The following is a 22,266-nucleotide window of genomic DNA, read 5'->3' on the forward strand; positions in this document are numbered from 1 at the left end:
TGGCTACACAGATGACTTCATTCGAAAGACAACCAGACAACAAAAAAGAAGAAACAAAATGCGGGACCTTCAGCCGTTTACTTCTCCCCAACCCCAGAAGCGAGTGTCCATCCCGTACATCAGAGGTACCAGCGAAGCGCTCAGCCGAATATTAAAAAAAGAAGGCCTCAAAGTGGCGCACAAACCAATAAACACTTTCAATATCCTCCTCCCTAAACCAAAAGATCGTCCACCAAAAGAAAAAGCTCAAGGCGTCGTCTACAAAATCAGTTGTGCTGACTGTCCGGCGTCGTACATCGGGGAAACCAAAAATCTAAAAGAAAGGACCAGACAACACGAGAACGACGTCAGGACATTCAACCGTATTCGCAGCGCCGTCGCGGAACACTCTGAAGTCGCCGACCACAAAATTGCTTTCAAGGAAACTGAAATCCTTCAAACAGAAACGAACTGGCGAAAGAGACTACTACTGGAGTCATGGCACATTCAGAATACGGAGAATAACATAAACCGTGTGAAGGGCAACCTACCCTCGGTCTATGTCCATGGCCTTGGCGACATGACGAAAAGAAGAAAAGGACGCACAGCCAGATAGACTCCCGCTCGTTTCACCAACACAGAACGTCGGCGCGATCCTGTAACCTCCCCCCCCCCCCCGCGGCCCATCAAGGGCACCCTCGTGAGCACTCCACCCAGCACCGGTCATCGCAGCTCCTTGGAAGCGGTCAACAACACAAACCCCCCTTTCCTTTTGTTCCCCCCCACCTTTCCGTCTGTGGAGTGTCTCCCCACCTCCCGTGTTCCCCCCCCCCCTCCTCTCTTCAAAAAAGACGCTTTAAAAGAGGCACACCGCCACCCCCCGAAGAACAACCCCCTGAAGAAGGAGCCGAATGGGCTCCGAAACGTCGGGCTAATAAAATTCAGTTATTTGGTTGGAGTCAGTCTCAAGTTCTAATCAATTTCCCAACCAGACAGGCAATTCTGTCGAAATGTTTAGCTTCAAGTCTTTACGTGCAGACTTCGGGCTAGAGGCAGTGCAACTTGCAAAGAACTATATAAAAGCAGTGAAAGGAATATCCACCTTCAAGACACACCTAGACTTCACCCGGAAATGCAAAGACAAGAACGTCGTGCCACGAAGTCTCCAGCTACGCCAACCAATCAACACACCAGAAGGCCGGGACATCATCGACAAGGCCCAGCAAAGATTGGTGACAGCACGGATACATGAGTGCCACATGTTGATCCGGAAGAAAGAAGTCGACGCGTTCTTCGCCAGAAGACAACTTGAACACAAGGTACCCCATCTCTTTTCATCAATTGAATCGTTTGCAAAGGCCGTAGCGTCCTCAGAGGAAATGAAACACAGTCAAACGCAGAAGAAGAAATTCTCTTCCCTAATCAACGAAAACGAGAAAACAGGAGTGTTAAACAAGCACACAGTAACCAATTTATCATCGAGAAAGCTCACAAGCGAAGAAACTTCAATCCTGGCAAAAGGTCAAAAATTCAATGTTACGACAGATAACCCACCCCTCCCCAAGATGATCGCCGCCCTTGAGAGCGGCATCCAGCAACTAGACCCCAAAGTGCGGGAACAGGTCAGACTGAAAGCAATCGGCATAATAAGGTCCAATAACAACCGCAGAAGAGAACGCAACTTAACTTCCGACGAAATAAAAGCAATGAGAACGCTGAAAGAAGATACCAACATTGTGATCCTACCGGCGGACAAGGGGAACTCAACCGTTGTTTTGAACATAAAGGACTACGAGGATAAGGCGTCCGCCCTACTTGACAGCCAAGATTACGAGAGACTAAAGAAGGACCCCACTACGAGAACTCAGTCGTTGCTGAACAAGACGCTGATTGAAATATTCCGCAGCCACCCAAATTCTCGAAATCTCTACCTAAAATTAATCTGTAGGAACGGATCCGCTCCAGCTTTCTACGGCTTGCCAAAACTCCATAAACCCGGAATCCCCTTACGACCAATCGTAGACTTTTCGTGTTCCCCACTACGATCACTATCCACTTACTTGCATCAGATCATATCACCACTCACCGGAAGGACAGCATCGCACGTGCGCGACTCCGAGAATTTCATCAAACTCACATCAAAAATCCGTATCGAAGATGATGAATGTCTGGTCTCTTTTGATATAATCTCTCTGTTCACAAGAGTACCCATTAAGTTGGCTGTTTCCGCAACTAGAGATGCACTGGAACGTGACGATACGCTCAGTGAGAGAACCCCTTTGAGTGTAGACGAGATCTGCCGCCTTCTCGAACTGTGCCTGTCCAATACCTATTTCACCTTCCGAGGCAGCTACTACAAACAGGTCAAAGGAACTCCTATGGGGGCCTCAATTTCCGTTGCCATGGCTAACTTGACTATGGAGAGCATCGAGGAGAGAGCTTTAAATACTTTTTTCCCGAAACCAAAAGTCTTCCTCAGGTACGTGGATGATTGTTTTTGCATCGTGAAGACGAGCCAAGTCGAAAACTTGCAGAAACACTTAAACTCCATAGACCCGGATATAGAGTTCACATATGAGCGCGAACAGAACGGATCACTCCCATTCTTAGATGTACAAGTTACACGAAAAGACGGCATTCTAAAATTTTCAGTCTACCGAAAACCAACCCACACAGGCCGCTATCTTCATTTCCAATCCGACCATCCGGCAAACCACAAGGCGTCTGTTGTAAATTCTTTATTCAAACGAGCCGAAACTCATTCCTCATCGGAATCGGATCTAAAGAAAGAAAAGAGAACGGTTCTCAACGAACTTAAGAGGAATGGCTACACAGATGACTTCATTCGAAAGACAACCAGACAACAAAAAAGAAGAAACAAAATGCGGGACCTTCAGCCGTTTACTTCTCCCCAACCCCAGAAGCGAGTGTCCATCCCGTACATCAGAGGTACCAGCGAAGCGCTCAGCCGAATATTAAAAAAAGAAGGCCTCAAAGTGGCGCACAAACCAATAAACACTTTCAATATCCTCCTCCCTAAACCAAAAGATCGTCCACCAAAAGAAAAAGCTCAAGGCGTCGTCTACAAAATCAGTTGTGCTGACTGTCCGGCGTCGTACATCGGGGAAACCAAAAATCTAAAAGAAAGGACCAGACAACACGAGAACGACGTCAGGACATTCAACCGTATTCGCAGCGCCGTCGCGGAACACTCTGAAGTCGCCGACCACAAAATTGCTTTCAAGGAAACTGAAATCCTTCAAACAGAAACGAACTGGCGAAAGAGACTACTACTGGAGTCATGGCACATTCAGAATACGGAGAATAACATAAACCGTGTGAAGGGCAACCTACCCTCGGTCTATGTCCATGGCCTTGGCGACATGACGAAAAGAAGAAAAGGACGCACAGCCAGATAGACTCCCGCTCGTTTCACCAACACAGAACGTCGGCGCGATCCTGTAACCTCCCCCCCCCCGCGGCCCATCAAGGGCACCCTCGTGAGCACTCCACCCAGCACCGGTCATCGCAGCTCCTTGGAAGCGGTCAACAACACAAACCCCCCCTTTCCTTTTGTTCCCCCCCACCTTTCCGTCTGTGGAGTGTCTCCCCACCTCCCGTGTTCCCCCCCCTCCTCTCTTCAAAAAAGACGCTTTAAAAGAGGCACACCGCCACCCCCCGAAGAACAACCCCCTGAAGAAGGAGCCGAATGGGCTCCGAAACGTCGGGCTAATAAAATTCAGTTATTTGGTTGGAGTCAGTCTCAAGTTCTAATTCATTTGGTATGGACCGGTGGAATCCAACTGTCCATTAAAACAAAGCTTTGCGAAGACTTTTGATCATGCTGACGTAATGTGACTTCTGCCCAGCGCTCTAAATGTCAACGTGAAGAAATGCAACAAGGCATGGCTACACAAAGCGAGTAACAATGGCCCTCTTGAGGTGCGGCTAGAGCAGTGTGGCGCTTGCGCTGCCTGGTGCGCTTCAACTGGCATGGACCGGGAGAATCCGACTCTCCAAATAAAACAATGCATTTTGAGGGCCGTTGACCATGCTGACGCAATGTGATTTCTGCCCAGGTCTGTAAATGTCAACGTGCAGAAATGAAAAAAAAGCGTGGTTAAACGACAGGAGTAAGAATGACTCCCTTGCAGTGTGGATTCAGGAGTGGCGCTTTATGCTATCTGTTGTGCTTCAACTGGCATGGACCGGCTGAAACTGACTGTCCACTTAAAACAAAGCATTGCAAGGACTTTTGACGATGCTGACGCAATGTGATTTGTGCCCAGGGCTCTAAATGTCAATGTGAGGAAATGGAACAAAGCGTGGGTGAAGGACGTTAGTAACAATGACTCCCTTGAGGTGCGGCTAGAACAGTGCTGCTTTGCACTGTCTGGTGTGGTTCAACTGGAATGCACAGGGGGAATCTTACTGTGCTTTTAAAAGATATAATTGCGAGGGCGGTTGACCATTTTTATGCAAGGTGATTTGTGCCCAGTGCCCTAAATGTCAACCTGAAGAAATAGAACAAGGCGTGGGGAGCTAAGTGAGTAACAATGACTCCCTTGAGCTGCGGCTAGAGCAGTGCGGCTCTAGCGCTGCCTGGTGCGCTTCAACTGGGATAGATCGGGGTAATCCGACTGTCCATTTAAAACAAATGATTGCGAGGGCCGTTGACCATGCTGACGCAATTTGATTTCTGCCTAGTGCTTTAAACGTGAAATAAATAAATTAAGGAAAGGGCTGGATAAACGACAGGAGTAACTATGACACCCTTTAGGTGCGGCTAGCGCAGTGCAGCTCTTGCGCGGTCTGGTGCGAATGAACTGGCACGGACTGACAGAATCCACTGTCCAAATAAAACAAACCATTCTGGGGGCCGTTGAGCAGGCTGACGCAGTGTGATTTCTGCACAGTGCTCTAAATGTCGAAGTGAAAAAATGAAAAAAAAGCGTGGATAAAAGACAGGAGTAAGAATGACTCCCTTGCAGTGTGGATTGAGCTGTGCCGCTTTGCACTTTCCGCTGCGCTTCAACTGGTATGGACCGGGAGAATCTGACTGTCCATTTAAAACAAAGCATTGCGAGGACTTTTGACCATGCTGATGCAATGTGATCTCTGCCCAGTCCCCTATATGTCAACGTGATAAAATCAACAAGGCGAGGGTAAACGAAGAGACTAACAATGACTCCCATGAGGTGCGACTAGAGCAGCACGGCTCTGCACTGTCTGGTGTGGCTTACCTGGCATGCACCGGGGGAATCTCACTGTGCACTTAAAACAAATGATTGTGAAGGCTGTTGCCGATGCTGACGCAATGTGATTTCTGCGTAGTGCTCTAAACGGCAAAGTGATGAAATAAAGAAATGCCTGGATAAAGGACAGGTGTAAGAGTGACTCCTGTGAGGTGCGGCTGGAGCAGTGCCGCTCTTGCGCGGTATGGTACGCCTCAACTGGCATGGACGGGCGGAATTCACTGTCCAAATGAAACAAAGCATTCTGGGAGCCAGTGCTCTAAATGTCAACGTGAAGAAATGCAAAAAGGTGGGTATAAAGGACAGGAGTAAGAATGACTCCCGTGCAGAGTTTATTGAGCAGTTTCGCTTTGTGCTATCCATTGTGCTTCATTTGGTATGGACCGGTGGAATCCAACTGTCCATTAAAACAAAGCTTTGCGAAGACTTTTGATCATGCTGACGTAATGTGACTTCTGCCCAGCGCTCTAAATGTCAACGTGAAGAAATGCAACAAGGCATGGCTACACAAAGCGAGTAACAATCGCTCTCTTGAGGTGCGGCTAGAGCAGTGTGGCGCTTGCGCTGCCTGGTGCGCTTCAACTGGCATGGACCGGGAGAATCCGACTCTCCAAATAAAACAATGCATTTTGAGGGCCGTTGACCATGCTGACGCAATGTGATTTCTGCCCAGGTCTGTAAATGTCAACGTGCAGAAATGAAAAAAAGGCGTGGTTAAACGACAGGAGTAAGAATGACTCCCTTGCAGTGTGGATTCAGGAGTGGCTCTTTATGCTATCTGTTGTGCATCAACTGGCATGGACAGGCTGAAACTGACTGTCCACTTAAAACAAAGCATTGCAAGGACTTTTGACGATGCTGACGCAATGTGATTTGTGCCCAGGGCTCTAAATGTCAATGTGAGGAAATGGAACAAAGCGTGGGTGAAGGACGTTGGTAACAATGACTCCCTTAAGGTGCGGCTAGAACAGTGCTGCTTTGCACTGTCTGGTGTGGTTCAACTGGAATGCACAGGGGGAATCTTACTGTGCTTTTAAAAGATATAATTGCGAGGGCGGTTGACCATTTTTATGCAAGGTGATTTGTGCCCAGTGCCCTAAATGTCAACCTGAAGAAATAGATCAAGGCGTGGGGGAGCTAAGTGAGTAACAATGACTCCCTTGAGCTGCGACTAGAGCAGTGCGGCTCTAGCGCTGCCTGGTGCGCTTCAACTGGGATAGATCGGGGTAATCCGACTGTCCATTTAAAACAAATGATTGCGAGGGCCGTTGACCATGCTGACGCAATTTGATTTCTGCCTAGTGCTTTAAACGTGAAATAAATAAATTAAGGAAAGGGCTGGATAAACGACAGGAGTAACTATGACACCCTTTAAGTGCGGCTAGCGCAGTGCAGCTCTTGCGCGGTCTGGTGCGAATGAACTGGCATGGACTGACAGAATCCACTGTCCAAATAAAACAAACCATTCTGGGGGCCGTTGAGCATGCTGACGCAGTGTGATTTCTGCACAGTGCTCTAAATGTCGAAGTGAAAAAATGAAAAAAAAAAGCGTGGATAAAAGACAGGAGTAAGAATGACTCCCTTGCAGTGTGCATTGAGCTGTGCCGCTTAGCACTTTCCGTTGCGCTTCAACTGGTATGGACCGGGAGAATCTGACTGTCCATTTAAAACAAAGCATTGCGAGGACTTTTGACCATGCTGATGCAATGTGATCTCTGCCCAGTCCCCTATATGTCAACTTGATAAAATCATCAAGGCGTGGGTAAACGAAGAGACTAACAATGACTCCCATGAGGTGCGACTAGAGCAGCACGGCTCTGCTCTGTCTGGTGTGGCTTACCTGGCATGCACCGGGGGAATCTCACTGTGCACTTAAAACAAATGATTGTGAAGGCTGTTGCCGATGCTGAGACTATGTGATTTCTGCCCAGTGCTATTTAATGTCAACGTGAAGAAATGCAAGAAGGTGTGTGTAAGCGGTGAGAGTAACAATGACTCCCTTGAGGTGCGACTAGAGCAGTGCAGCTTTTGCACAGCCTGCTGCACTCCAGCTGGCATAGATCGGGGGAATCCGACTGTCCATTTAAAACAAATGATTGCGAGGGCCGTCGGCCATGCTGACGCAATGTGATTTCTGCCCAGTGCTCTAAACGTGAAACTGAAGTAAATAAAAAAAGGCATGGATAAACTACAGGAGTCACAATGACTCCCTTGTTGTGCGGCTATCGCAGTGCGGCTCTTGCGTGGTCTTGTGTGCCTCAACTGGCATGGACCGGCGGAATCATCATCAGCATCAGCCTGGTTACGCCTACTGCAGGGCAAAGGCCTCTCCCATACATCTCCAACAACCCCGATCATGTACTAAGTGTGGCCATGTCGTCCCCGCAAACTTCTGAATCTCATGCGCCCGCCTAACTTTCTGCCGCCCTCTGCTAAGCTTCTCTTCCCTTGGAATCCATTCCGTAACCCTCAATGACCATCGGTTATCTTCCCTCCTCATTGCGTATCCGGCCCATGCCCCTTTCTTTTTCTTGATTTCAACTAAGATGTCATTAAGTCGCGTTTGTTCCCTCACCCAATCTGCTCTTTTCTTATCCTTGAACGTTACACCTATCATTCTTCTTTCCATAGCTCGTTGTGTCGTCCTCAATATGAGCAGAACCCTTTTCGTAAGCCTCAAGGTTTCTGCCCCATAGGTGAGTGCTGGTAAGACACAGGTATTATATACTTTCCTCTTGAGGGGATAACGGCAACCTGCTATTCATCATCTGAGAATGCCTGCCAAACGCACCCCAGCCCATTCTTGTTCTAAATATTTCTGTCTTATGATCCGCATCCGCTGTCACTACCTGACCTAAGTTGGTGTATTCCCTTACGACTTCCAGTGCCTCGCTGCCTATTGTAAATTGCGGTTTTCTTCGGAGACTGTTAAGCATTACTTTAGTTTCCTGCAGATTAATTTTTAGACCCACTCTTCTGCTTTGCCTATCCAGGTCACTGAACATGCATTGCAATTGGTCCCCTGAGGTACTAAGCAAGGCAATGTCATCAGCAAATCGCGAGTTACCAAGCTATTCTCGATTAACTTTTATCCCCAATTCTTCCCAATCCATGTCTCTGAATACCTCCTGTAAAATAAAATGCCCAAATAAAACAAAGCATTTTGGGGGCCGTTGACCGTGCTGACGCAGTGTGATTTCTGCACAGTGCTCTAAATGTCAAAGTGAAAAAATGAAAAAAAGGTGTGGATAAACGACATGAGTAAGAATGACTCCCTTGCAGTGTGCATTCAGCTGTGCCGCTTTGCACTTTCCATTGCGCTTCAACTGGTATAGACCGGGGGAATCCGACTGTCCATTTAAAACAAAGCATTGCGGGGACTTTTGACCATGCTGACGCAATGTGATTTCTGCCCAGTCCCCTATATGTCAACTTGATAAAATCAACAAGGCGTGGGTAAACGAAGAGACTAACAATGACTCCCATGAGGTGCGACTAGAGCAGCACAGCTTTGCACTGTCTGGTGTGGTTTACCTGTCATGCACCGGGGGAATCTCACTGTGCACTTAAAACAAATGATTGTGAAGGCTGTTGCCGATGCTGACACAATGTGATTTCTGCCCAGTGCTATTTAATGTCAACGTGAGGAATTGCAAGAAGGTGTGTATGCGATGAGAGTAACAATGACTCCCTCGAGGTGCGACTAGAGCAGTGCGGCTCTTGCGCAGTCTGCTGCACTCCAACTGGCATAGATCGGGGGAATCCGACTGTCCATTTAAAACAAATGATTACGCGGGCCGTTCACCATGCTGACGCAATGTGATTTCTGCCTAGTGCTCTAAACGGCAAAGTGATGAAATAAAGAAATGCCTGGATAAAGGACAGGTGTAAGAGTGACTCCTGTGAGGTGCGGCTGGAGCAGTGCAGCTCTTGCGCGGTATGGTACGCCTCAACTGGCATGGACGGGCGGAATTCACTGTCCAAATGAAACAAAGCATTCTGGGAGCCAGTGCTCTAAATGTCAACGTGAAGAAATGCAAAAAGGTGGGTATAAAGGACAGGAGTAAGAATGACTCCCGTGCAGAGTTTATTGAGCAGTTTCGCTTTGTGCTATCCATTGTGCTTCATTTGGTATGGAGCGGTGGAATCCAACTGTCCATTAAAACAAAGCTTTGCGAAGACTTTTGATCATGCTGACGTAATGTGACTTCTGCCCAGCGCTCTAAATGTCAACGTGAAGAAATGCAACAAGGCATGGCTACACAAAGCGAGTAACAATGGCCCTCTTGAGGTGCGGCTAGAGCAGTGTGGCGCTTGCGTTGCCTGGTGCCCTTCAACTGGCATGGACCGGGAGAATCCGACTCTCCAAATAAAACAATGCATTTTGAGGGCCGTTGACCATGCTGACGCAATGTGATTTCTGCCCAGGTCTGTAAATGTCAACGTGCAGAAATGAAAAAAAAGGCGTGGTTAAACGACAGGAGTAAGAATGACTCCCTTGCAGTGTGGATTCAGGAGTGGCGCTTTATGCTATCTGTTGTGCTTCAACTGGCATGGACCGGCTGAAACTGACTGTCCACTTAAAACAAAGCATTGCAAGGACTTTTGACGATGCTGACGCAATGTGATTTGTGCCCAGGACTCTAAATGTCAATGTGAGGAAATGGAACAAAGCGTGGGTGAAGGACGTTAGTAACAATGACTCCCTTGAGGTGCGGCTAGAACAGTGCTGCTTTGCACTGTCTGGTGTGGTTCAACTGGAATGCACAGGGGGAATCTTACTGTGCTTTTAAAAGATATAATTGCGAGGGCGGTTGACCATTTTTATGCAAGGTGATTTGTGCCCAGTGCCCTAAATGTCAACCTGAAGAAATAGAACAAGGCGTGGGGGAGCTGAGTAACAATGACTCCCTTGAGCTGCGGCTAGAGCAGTGCGGCTCTAGCGCTGCCTGGTGCGCTTCAACTGGGATAGATCGGGGTAATCCGACTGTCCATTTAAAACAAATGATTGCGAGGGCCGTTGACCATGCTGACGCAATTTGATTTCTGCCTAGTGCTTTAAACGTGAAATAAATAAATTAAGGAAAGGGCTGGATAAACGACAGGAGTAACTATGACACCCTTTAGGTGCGGCTAGCGCAGTGCAGCTCTTGCGCGGTCTGGTGCGAATGAACTGGCATGGACTGACAGAATCGACTGTCCAAATAAAACAAACCATTCTGGGGGCCGTTGAGCATGCTGACGCAGTGTGATTTCTGCACAGTGCTCTAAATGTCGAAGTGAAAAAATGAAAAAAAAGCGTGGATAAAAGGCAGGAGTAAGAATGACTCCCTTGCAGTGTGGATTGAGCTGTGCCGCTTTGCACTTTCCGTTGCGCTTCAACTGGTATGGACCGGGGGAATCCGACTGTCCATTTAAAACAAAGCATTGCGGGGACTTTTGACCATGCTGACGCAATGTGATTTCTCCCCAGTCCCTTATATGTCAACTTGATAAAATCAACAAGGCGTGGGTAAACGAAGAGACTAACAATGACTCCCATGAGGTGCGACTAGAGCAGCACAGCTTTGCACTGTCTGGTGTGGTTTACCTGTCATGCACCGGGGGAATCTCACTGTGCACTTAAAACAAATGATTGTGAAGGCTGTTGCCGATGCTGACACAATGTGATTTCTGCCCAGTGCTATTTAATGTCAACGTGAAGAAATGCAAGAAGGTGTGTATGCGATGAGAGTAACAATGACTCCCTCGAGGTGCGACTAGAGCAGTGCGGCTCTTGCGCAGTCTGCTGCACTCCAACTGGCATAGATCGGGGGAATCCGACTGTCCATTTAAAACAAATGATTACGCGGGCCGTTCACCATGCTGACGCAATGTGATTTCTGCCTAGTGCTCTAAACGGCAAAGTGATGAAATAAAGAAATGCCTGGATAAAGGACAGGTGTAAGAGTGACTCCTGTGAGGTGCGGCTGGAGCAGTGCAGCTCTTGCGCGGTATGGTACGCCTCAACTGGCATGGACGGGCGGAATTCACTGCCCAAATGAAACAAAGCATTCTGGGAGCCAGTGCTCTAAATGTCAACGTGAAGAAATGCAAAATGGTGGGTATAAAGGACAGGAGTAAGAATGACTCCCGTGCAGAGTTTATTGAGCAGTTTCGCTTTGTGCTATCCATTGTGCTTCATTTGGTATGGACCGGTGGAATCCAACTGTCCATTAAAACAAAGCTTTGCGAAGACTGTTGATCATGCTGACGTAATGTGACTTCTGCCCAGCGCTCTAAATGTCAACGTGAAGAAATGCAACAAGGCATGGCTACACAAAGCGAGTAACAATGGCCCTCTTGAGGTGCGGCTAGAGCAGTGTGGCGCTTGCGCTGCCTGGTGCGCTTCAACTGGCATGGACCGGGAGAATCCGACTCTCCAAATAAAACAATGCATTTTGAGGGCCGTTGACCATGCTGACGCAATGTGATTTCTGCCCAGGTCTGTAAATGTCAACGTGCAGAAATGAAAAAAAAGGCGTGGTTAAACGACAGGGGTAAGAATGACTCCCTTGCAGTGTGGATTCAGGAGTGGCGCTTTATGCTATCTGTTGTGCTTCAACTGGCATGGACCGGCTGAAACTGACTGTCCACTTAAAACAAAGCATTGCAAGGACTTTTGACGATGCTGACGCAATGTGATTTGTGCCCAGGGCTCTAAATGTCAATGTGAGGAAATGGAACAAAGCGTGGGTGAAGGACGTTAGTAACAATGACTCCCTTGAGGTGCGGCTAGAACAGTGCTGCTTTGCACTGTCTGGTGTGGTTCAACTGGAATGCACAGGGGGAATCTTACTGTGCTTTTAAAAGATATAATTGCGAGGGCGGTTGACCATTTTTATGCAAGGTGATTTGTGCCCAGTGCCCTAAATGCCAACCTGAAGAAATAGAACAAGGCGTGGGGGAGCTAAGTGAGTAACAATGACTCCCTTGAGCTGCGGCTAGAGCAGTGCGGCTCTAGCGCTGCCTGGTGCGCTTCAACTGGGATAGATCGGGGTAATCCGACTGTCCATTTAAAACAAATGATTGCGAGGGCCGTTGACCATGCTGACGCAATTTGATTTCTGCCTAGTGCTTTAAACGTGAAATAAATAAATTAAGGAAAGGGCTGGATAAACGACAGGAGTAACTATGACACCCTTTAGGTGCGGCTAGCGCAGTGCAGCTCTTGCGCGGTCTGGTGCGAATGAACTGGCATGGACTGACAGAATCCACTGTCCAAATAAAACAAACCATTCTGGGGGCCGTTGAGCATGCTGACGCAGTGTGATTTCTGCACAGTGCTCTAAATGTCGAAGTGAAAAAATGAAAAAAAAAGTGTGGATAAAAGACAGGAGTAAGAATGACTCCCTTGCAGTGTGGGTTGAGCTGTGCCGCTTTGAACTTTCCGTTGCGCCTCAACTGGTATGGACCGGGAGAATCTGACTGTCCATTTAAAACAAAGCATTGCGAGGACTTTTGACCATGCTGATGCAATGTGATCTCTGCCCAGTCCCCTATATGTCAACTTGATAAAATCAACAAGGCGAGGGTAAACGAAGAGACTAACAATGACTCCCATGAGGTGCGACTAGAGCAGCACGGCTCTGCACTGTCTGGTGTGGCTTACCTGGCATGCACCGGGGGAATCTCACTGTGCACTTAAAACAAATGATTGTGAAGGCTGTTGCCGATGCTGACGCAATGTGATTTCTGCCTAGTGCTCTAAACGGCAAAGTGATGAAATAAAGAAATGCCTGGATAAAGGACAGGTGTAACAGTGACTCCTGTGAGGTGCGGCTGGAGCAGTGCAGCTCTTGCGCGGTATGGTAGGCCTCAACTGGCATGGACGGGCGGAATTCACTGTCCAAATGAAACAAAGCATTCTGGGAGCCAGTGCTCTAAATGTCAACGTGAAGAAATGCAAAAAGGTGGGTATAAAGGACAGGAGTAAGAATGACTCCCGTGCAGAGTTTATTGAGCAGTTTCGCTTTGTGCTATCCAGTGTGCTTCATTTGGTATGGACCGGTGGAATCCAACTGTCCATTAAAACAAAGCTTTGCGAAGACTTTTGATCATGCTGACGTAATGTGACTTCTGCCCAGCGCTCTCAATGTCAACGTGAAGAAATGCAACAAGGCATGGCTACACAAAGCGAGTAACAATCGCTCTCTTGAGGTGCGGCTAGAGCAGTGTGGCGCTTGCGCTGCCTGGTGCGCTTCAACTGGCATGGACCGGGAGAATCCGACTCTCCAAATAAAACAATGCATTTTGAGGGCCGTTGACCATGCTGACGCAATGTGATTTCTGCCCAGGTCTGTAAATGTCAACGTGCAGAAATGAAAAAAAGGCTGGGTAAACGACAGGAGTAAGAATGACTCCCTTGCAGTGTGCATTCAGCTGTGCCGCTTTGCACTTTCCATTGCGCTTGAACTGGTATAGACCGGGGGAATCCGACTGTCCATTTAAAACAAAGCATTGCGGGGACTTTTGACCACGCTGACGCAATGTGATTTCTGCCCAGTCCCCTATATGTCAACTTGATAAAATGCAACAAGGCGTGGGTAAACGAAGAGACTAACAATGACTCCCATGAGGTGCGACTAGAGCAGCACAGGTCTGCACTGTCTGGTGTGGCTTACCTGGCATGCACCGCGGGAATCTCACTGTGCACTTAAAACAAACGATTGTGAAGGCTGTTGCCGATGCTGACACTATGTGATTTCTGCCCAGTGCTATTTAATGTCAACGTGAAGAAATGCAAGAAGGTGTGAATGCGATGAGAGTAACAATGACTCCCGCGAGGTGCGACTAGAGCAGTGCGGCTCTTGCGCAGTCTGCTGCACTCCAACTGGCATAGATCGGGGGAATCCGACTGTCCATTTAAAACAAATAATTGCGCGGGCCGTTCACCATGCTGACGCAATGTGATTTCTGCCTAGTGCTATAAACGGCAAAGTGATGAAATAAAGAAATGCCTGGATAAAGGACAGGTGTAAGAGTGACTCCTGTGAGGTGCGGCTGGAGCAGTGCAGCTCTTGCGCGGTATGGTACGCCTCAACTGGCATGGACGGGCGGAATTCACTGTCCAAATGAAACAAAGCATTCTGGGAGCCAGTGCTCTAAATGTCAACGTGAAGAAATGCAAAAAGGTGGGTATAAAGGACAGGAGTAAGAATGACTCCCGTGCAGAGTTTATTGAGCAGTTTCGCTTTGTGCTATCCATTGTGCTTCATTTGGTATGGACCGGTGGAATCCAACTGTCCATTAAAACAAAGCTTTGCGAAGACTTTTGATCATGCTGACGTAATGTGACTTCTGCCCAGCGCTCTAAATGTCAACGTGAAGAAATGCAACAAGGCATGGCTACACAAAGCGAGTAACAATGGCTCTCTTGAGGTGCGGCTAGAGCAGTGTGGCGCTTGCGCTGCCTGGTGCGCTTCAACTGGCATGGACCGGGAGAATCCGACTCTCCAAATAAAACAATGCATTTTGAGGGCCGTTGACCATGCTGACGCAATGTGATTTCTACCCAGGTCTGTAAATGTCAACGTGCAGAAATGAAAAAAAGGCATGGTTAAACGACAGGAGTAAGAATGACTCCCTTGCAGTGTGGATTCAGGAGTGGCGCTTTATGCTATCTGTTGTGCATCAACTGGCATGGACCGGCTGAAACTGACTGTCCACCTTAAACAAAGCATTGCAAGGACTTTTGACGATGCTGACGCAATGTGATTTGTGCCCAGGGCTCTAAATGTCAATGTGAGGAAATGGAACAAAGCGTGGGTGAAGGACGTTAGTAACAATGACTCCCTTAAGGTGCGGCTAGAACAGTGCTGCTTTGCACTGTCTGGTGTGGTTCAACTGGAATGCACAGGGGGAATCTTACTGTGCTTTTAAAAGATATAATTGCGAGGGCGGTTGACCATTTTTATGGAAGGTGATTTGTGCCCAGTGCCCTAAATGTCAACCTGAAGAAATAGATCAAGGCGTGGGGGAGATTAGTGAGTAACAATGACTCCCTTGAGCTGCGACTAGAGCAGTGCGGCTCTAGCGCTGCCTGGTGCGCTTCAACTGGGATAGATCGGGGTAATCCGACTGTCCATTTAAAACAAATGATTGCGAGGGCCGTTGACCATGCTGACGCAATTTGATTTCTGCCTAGTGCTTTAAACGTGAAATAAATAAATTAAGGAAAGGGCTGGATAAACGACAGGAGTAATTATGACACCCTTTAGGTGCGGCTAGCGCAGTGCAGCTCTTGCGCGGTCTGGTGCGAATGAACTGGCATGGACTGACAGAATCCACTGTCCAAATAAAACAAACCATTCTGGGGGCCGTTGAGCATGCTGACGCAGTGTGATTTCTGCACAGTGCTCTAAATGTCGAAGTGAAAAAAGGAAAAAAAAAGCGTGGATAAAAGACAGGAGTAAGAATGACTCCCTTGCAGTGTGGATTGAGCTGTGCCGCTTTGCACTTTCCATTGTGCTTCATTTGGTATGGACCGGTGGAATCCAACTGTCCATTAAAACAAAGCTTTGCGAAGACTTTTGATCATGCTGACGTAATGTGATCTCTGCCCAGTCCCCTAAATGTCAACGTGATAAAATGCAACAAGGCGAGGGTAAACGAAGAGACTAACAATGACTCCCATGAGGTGGGACTAGAGTAGCGCGGCTTTGCACTGTCTGGTGTGGTTTACCTGGCATGCAACGGGGGAATCTAACTCTGCCATGAAAAGAAATGATTGCGAAGGCCGTTGACCATGCTGACACAATGTGATTTCTGCCCAGTGCTCTAAACGGCAAAGTGATGAAATAAAGAAATGCCTGGATAAAGGACAGGTGTAACAGTGACTCCTGTGAGGTGCGGCTGGAGCAGTGCAGCTCTTGCGCGGTATGGTACGCCTCAACTGGCATGGACGGGCGGAATTCACTGTCCAAATGAAACAAAGCATTCTGGGAGCCAGTGCTCTAAATGTCAACGTGAAGAAATGCAAAAAGGTGGGTATAAAGGACAGGAGTAAGAATGACTCCCGTGCAGAGTTTATTGAGCAGTTTCGCTTTGTGCTATCCATTGTGCTTCATTTGGTATGGACCGGTGGAATCCAACTGTCCATTAAAACAAAGCTTTGCGAAGACTTTTGATCATGCTGACGTAATGTGACTTCTGCCCAGCGCCCTAAATGTCAACGTGAAGAAATGCAACAAGGCATGGCTACACAAAGCGAGTAACAATGGCTCTCTTAAGGTGCAGCTAGAGCAGTGTGGCGCTTGCGCTGCCTGGTGCGCTTCAACTGGCATGGACCGGGAGAATCCGACTCTCGAAATAAAACAATGCATTTTGAGGGCCGTTGACCATGCTGACGCAATGTGATTTCTGCCCAGGTCTGTAAATGTCAACGTGCAGAAATGAAAAAAAGGCGTGGTTAAAGGACAGGAGTAAGAATGACTCCCTTGCAGTGTGGATTCAGGAGTGGCGCTTTATGCTATCTGTTGTGCTTCAACTGGCATGGACCGGCTGAAACTGACTGTCCACTTAAAACAAAGCATTGCAAGGACTTTTGACGATGCTGACGCAATGTGATTTGTGCCCAGGGCTCTAAATGTCAATGTGAGGAAATGTAACAAAGCGTGGGTGAAGGACGTTAGTAACAATGACTCCCTTGAGGTGCGGCTAGAACAGTGCTGCTTTGCACTGTCTGGTGTGGTTCAACTGGAATGCACAGGGGGAATCTTACTGTGCTTTAAAAGATATAATTGCGAGGGCGGTTGACCATTTTTATGCAAGGTGATTTGTGCCCAGTGCCCTAAATGTCAACCTGAAGAAATAGAACAAGGCGTGGGGGAGCTAAGTGAGTAACAATGACTCCCTTGAGCTGCGACTAGAGCAGTGCGGCTCTAGCGCTGCCTGGTGCGCTTCAACTGGGATAGATCGGGGTAATCCGACTGTCCATTTAAAACAAATGATTGCGAGGGCCGTTGACCATGCCGACGCAATTTGATTTCTGCCTAGTGCTTTAAACGTGAAATAAATAAATTAAGGAAAGGGCTGGATAAACGACAGGAGTAACTATGACACCCTTTAGGTGCGGCTAGCGCAGTGCACCTCTTGCGCGGTCTGGTGCGAATGAACTGGCACGGACTGACAGAATCCACTGTCCAAATAAAACAAACCATTCTGGGGGCCGTTGAGCATGCTGACGCAGTGTGATTTCTGCACAGTGCTCTAAATGTCGAAGTGAAAAAATTAAAAAAAAAGCGTGGATAAAAGACAGGAGTAAGAATGACTCCCTTGCAGTGTGGATTGAGCTGTGCCGCTTTGCACTGTCCGTTGCGCTTCAACTGGTATGGACCGGGAGAATCTGACTGTCCATTTAAAACAAAGCATTGCGAGGACTTTTGACCATGCTGATGCAATGTGATCTCTGCCCAGTCCCCTATATGTCAACTTGATAAAATCATCAAGGCGTGGGTAAACGAAGAGACTAACAATGACTCCCATGAGGTGCGACTAGAGCAGCACGGCTCTGCACTGTCTGGTGTGGCTTACCTGGCATGCACTGGGGGAATCTCACTGTGCACTTAAAACAAATGATTGTGAAGGCTGTTGCCGATGCTGACACTATGTGATTTCTGCCCAGTGCTATTTAATGTCAACGTGAAGAAATGCAAGAAGGTGTGTGTAAGCGGTGAGAGTAACAATGACTCCCTTGAGGTGCGACTAGAGCAGTGCAGCTTTTGCACAGTCTGCTGCACTCCAGCTGGCATAGATCGGGGGAATCCGACTGTCCATTTAAAACAAATGATTGCGAGGGCCGTCGGCCATGCTGACGCAATGTGATTTCTGCCCAGTGCTCTAAACGTGAAACTGAAGTAAATAAAAAAGGCATGGATAAACTACAGAAGTCACAATCACTCCCTTGTGGTGCGGCTATCGCAGTGCGGCTCTTGCGTGGTCTTGTGTGCCTCAACTGGCATGGACCGGTGGAATCATCATCAGCATCAGCCTGGTTGCGCCTACTGCAGGGCAAAGGCCTCTCCCATACATCTCCAACAACCCCGATCATGTAATAAGTGTGGCCATGTCGTCCCCGCAAACTTCTGAATCTCATGCGCCCGCCTAACTTTCTGCCGCCCTCTGCTAAGCTTCTCTTCCCTTGGAATCCATTCCGTAACCCTCAATGACCATCGGTTATCTTCCCTCCTCATTGCGTATCCTGCCCATGCCCCTTTCTTTTTCTTGATTTCAACTAAGATGTCATTAAGTCGCGTTTGTTCCCTCACCCAATCTGCTCTTTTCTTATCCTTGAACGTTACACCTATCATTCTTCTTTCCATAGCTCGTTGTGTCGTCCTCAATATGAGCAGAACCCTTTTCGTAAGCCTCAAGGTTTCTGCCCCATAGGTGAGTGCTGGTAAGACAGGTATTATATACTTTCCTCTTGAGGGGATAACGGCAACCTGCTATTCATCATCTGAGAATGCCTGCCAAACGCACCCCAGCCCATTCTTGTTCTTCTGAATATTTCTGTCTTATGATCCGCATCCGCTGTCACTACCTGACCTAAGTTGGTGTATTCCCTTACGACTTCCAGTGCCTCGCTGCCTATTGTAAATTGCGGTTTTCTTCGGAGACTGTTAAGCATTACTTTAGTTTCCTGCAGATTAATTTTTAGACCCACTCTTCTGCTTTGCCTATCCAGGTCACTGAACATGCATTGCAATTGGTCCCCTGAGGTACTAAGCAAGGCAATGTCATCAGCGAATCGCGAGTTACCAAGCTATTCTCGATTAACTTTTATCCCCAATTCTTCCCAATCCATGTCTCTGAATACCTCCTGTAAAATAAAATGCCCAAATAAAACAAAGCATTTTGGGGGCCGTTGACCGTGCTGACGCAGTGTGATTTCTGCACAGTGCTCTAAATGTCAAAGTGAAAAAATGAAAAAAAGGTGTGGATAAACGACATGAGTAAGAATGACTCCCTTGCAGTGTGCATTCAGCTGTGCCGCTTTGCACTTTCCATTGCGCTTCAACTGGTATAGACCGGGGGAATCCGACTGTCCATTTAAAACAAAGCATTGCGGGGACTTTTGACCATGCTGACGCAATGTGATTTCTGCCCAGTCCCCTATATGTCAACTTGATAAAATAAACAAGGCGTGGGTAAACCAAGAGACTAACAATGACTCCCATGAGGTGCGACTAGAGCAGCACAGCTTTGCACTGTCTGGTGTGGTTTACCTGTCATGCACCGGGGGAATCTCACTGTGCACTTAAAACAAATGATTGTGAAGGCTGTTGCCGATGCTGACACAATGTGATTTCTGCCCAGTGCTATTTAATGTCAACGTGAAGAAATGCAAGAAGGTGTGTGTAAGCGGTGAGAGTAACAATGACTCCCTTGAGGTGCGACTAGAGCAGTGCAGCTTTTGCACAGTCTGCTGCACTCCAGCTGGCATAGATCGGTTGATCCGACTGTCCATTTAAAACAAATGATTGCGAGGGCCGTCGGCCATGCTGACGCAATGTGATTTCTGCCCAGTGCTCTAAACGTGAAACTGAAGTAAATAAAAAAAGGCATGGATAAACTACAGGAGTCACAATGACTCCCTTGTGGTGCGGCTATCGCAGTGCGGCTCTTGCGTGGTCTTGTGTGCCTCAACTGGCATGGACCGGCGGAATCATCATCAGCATCAGCCTGGTTGCGCCTACTGCAGGGCAAAGGCCTCTCCCATACATCTCCAACAACCCCGATCATGTAATAAGTGTGGCCATGTCGTCCCCGCAAACTTCTGAATCTCATGCGCCCGCCTAACTTTCTGCCGCCCTCTGCTAAGCTTCTCTTCCCTTGGAATCCATTCCGTAACCCTCAATGACCATCGGTTATCTTCCCTCCTCATTGCGTATCCTGCCCATGCCCCTTTCTTTTTCTTGATTTCAACTAAGATGTCATTAAGTCGCGTTTGTTCCCTCACCCAATCTGCTCTTTTCTTATCCTTGAACGTTACACCTATCATTCTTCTTTCCATAGCTCGTTGTGTCGTCCTCAATATGAGCAGAACCCTTTTCGTAAGCCTCAAGGTTTCTGCCCCATAGGTGAGTGCTGGTAAGACACAGGTATTATATACTTTCCTCTTGAGGGGATAACGGCAACCTGCTATTCATCATCTGAGAATGCCTGCCAAACGCACCCCAGCCCATTCTTGTTCTTCTGAATATTTCTGTCTTATGATCCGCATCCGCTGTCACTACCTGACCTAAGTTGGTGTATTCCCTTACGACTTCCAGTGCCTCGCTGCCTATTGTAAATTGCGGTTTTCTTCGGAGACTGTTAAGCATTACTTTAGTTTCCTGCAGATTAATTTTTAGACCCACTCTTCTGCTTTGCCTATCCAGGTCACTGAACATGCATTGCAATTGGTCCCCTGAGGTACTAAGCAAGGCAATGTCATCAGCGAATCGCGAGTTACCAAGCTATTCTCGATTAACTTTTATCCCCAATTCTTCCCAATCCATGTCTCTGAATACCTCCTGTAAAATAAAATCCCCAAATAAAACAAAGCATTTTGGGGGCCGTTGACCGTGCTGACGCAGTGTGATTTCTGCACAGTGCTCTAAATGTCAAAGTGAAAAAATGAAAAAAAGGTGCGGATAAACGACATGAGTAAGAATGACTCCCTTGCAGTGTGCATTCAGCTGTGCCGCTTTGCACTTTCCATTGCGCTTCAACTGGTATAGACCGGGGGAATCCGACTGTCCATTTAAAACAAAGCATTGCGGGGACTTTTGACCATGCTGACGCAATGTGATTTCTGCCCAGTCCCCTGTATGTCAACTTGATAAAATCAACAAGGCGTGGGTAAACCAAGAGACTAACAATGACTCCCATGAGGTGCGACTAGAGCAGCACAGCTTTGCACTGTCTGGTGTGGTTTACCTGTCATGCACCGGCGGAATCTCACTGTGCACTTAAAACAAATGATTGTGAAGGCTGTTGCCGATGCTGACACAATGTGATTTCTGCCCAGTGCTATTTAATGTCAACGTGAAGAAATGCAAGGAGGTGTGTATGCGATGAGAGTAACAATGACTCCCTCGAGGTGCGACTAGAGCAGTGCGGCTCTTGCGCAGTCTGCTGCACTCCAACTGGCATAGATCGGGGGAATCCGACTGTCCATTTAAAACAAATGATTACGCGGGCCGTTCGCCATGCTGACGCAATGTGATTTCTGCCTAGTGCTCTAAACGGCAAAGTGATGAACTAAAGAAATGCCTGGATAAAGGACAGGTGTAAGAGTGACTCCTGTGAGGTGCGGCTGGAGCAGTGCAGCTCTTGCGCGGTATGGTACGCCTCAACTGGCATGTACGGGCGGAATTCACTGTCCAAATGAAACAAAGCATTCTGGGAGCCAGTGCTCTAAATGTCAACGTGAAGAAATGCAAAAAGGTGGGTATAAAGGGCAGGAGTAAGAATGACTCCCGTGCAGAGTTTATTGAGCAGTTTCGCTTTGTGCTATCCATTGTGCTTCATTTGGTATGGACCGGTGGAATCCAACTGTCCATTAAAACAAAGCTTTGCGAAGACTTTTGATCATGCTGACGTAATGTGACTTCTGCCCAGCGCTCTAAATGTCAACGTGAAGAAATGCAACAAGGCATGGCTACACAAAGCGAGTAACAATGGCCCTCTTGAGGTGCGGCTAGAGCAGTGTGGCGCTTGCGCTGCCTGGTGCGCTTCAACTGGCATGGACCGGGAGAATCCGACTCTCCAAATAAAACAATGCATTTTGAGGGCCGTTGACCATGCTGACGCAATGTGATTTCTGCCCAGGTCTGTAAATGTCAACATGCAGAAATGAAAAAAAAGGCGTGGTTAAACGACAGGAGTAAGAATGACTCCCTTGCAGTGTGGATTCAGGAGTGGCGCTTTATGCTATCTGTTGTGCTTCAACTGGCATGGACCGGCTGAAACTGACTGTCCACTTAAAACAAAGCATTGCAAGGAC

The sequence above is a fragment of the Dermacentor albipictus genome, unplaced genomic scaffold (assembly GCF_038994185.2).
Source record: "Dermacentor albipictus isolate Rhodes 1998 colony unplaced genomic scaffold, USDA_Dalb.pri_finalv2 scaffold_32, whole genome shotgun sequence".
Taxonomy (NCBI): domain Eukaryota; kingdom Metazoa; phylum Arthropoda; class Arachnida; order Ixodida; family Ixodidae; genus Dermacentor; species Dermacentor albipictus.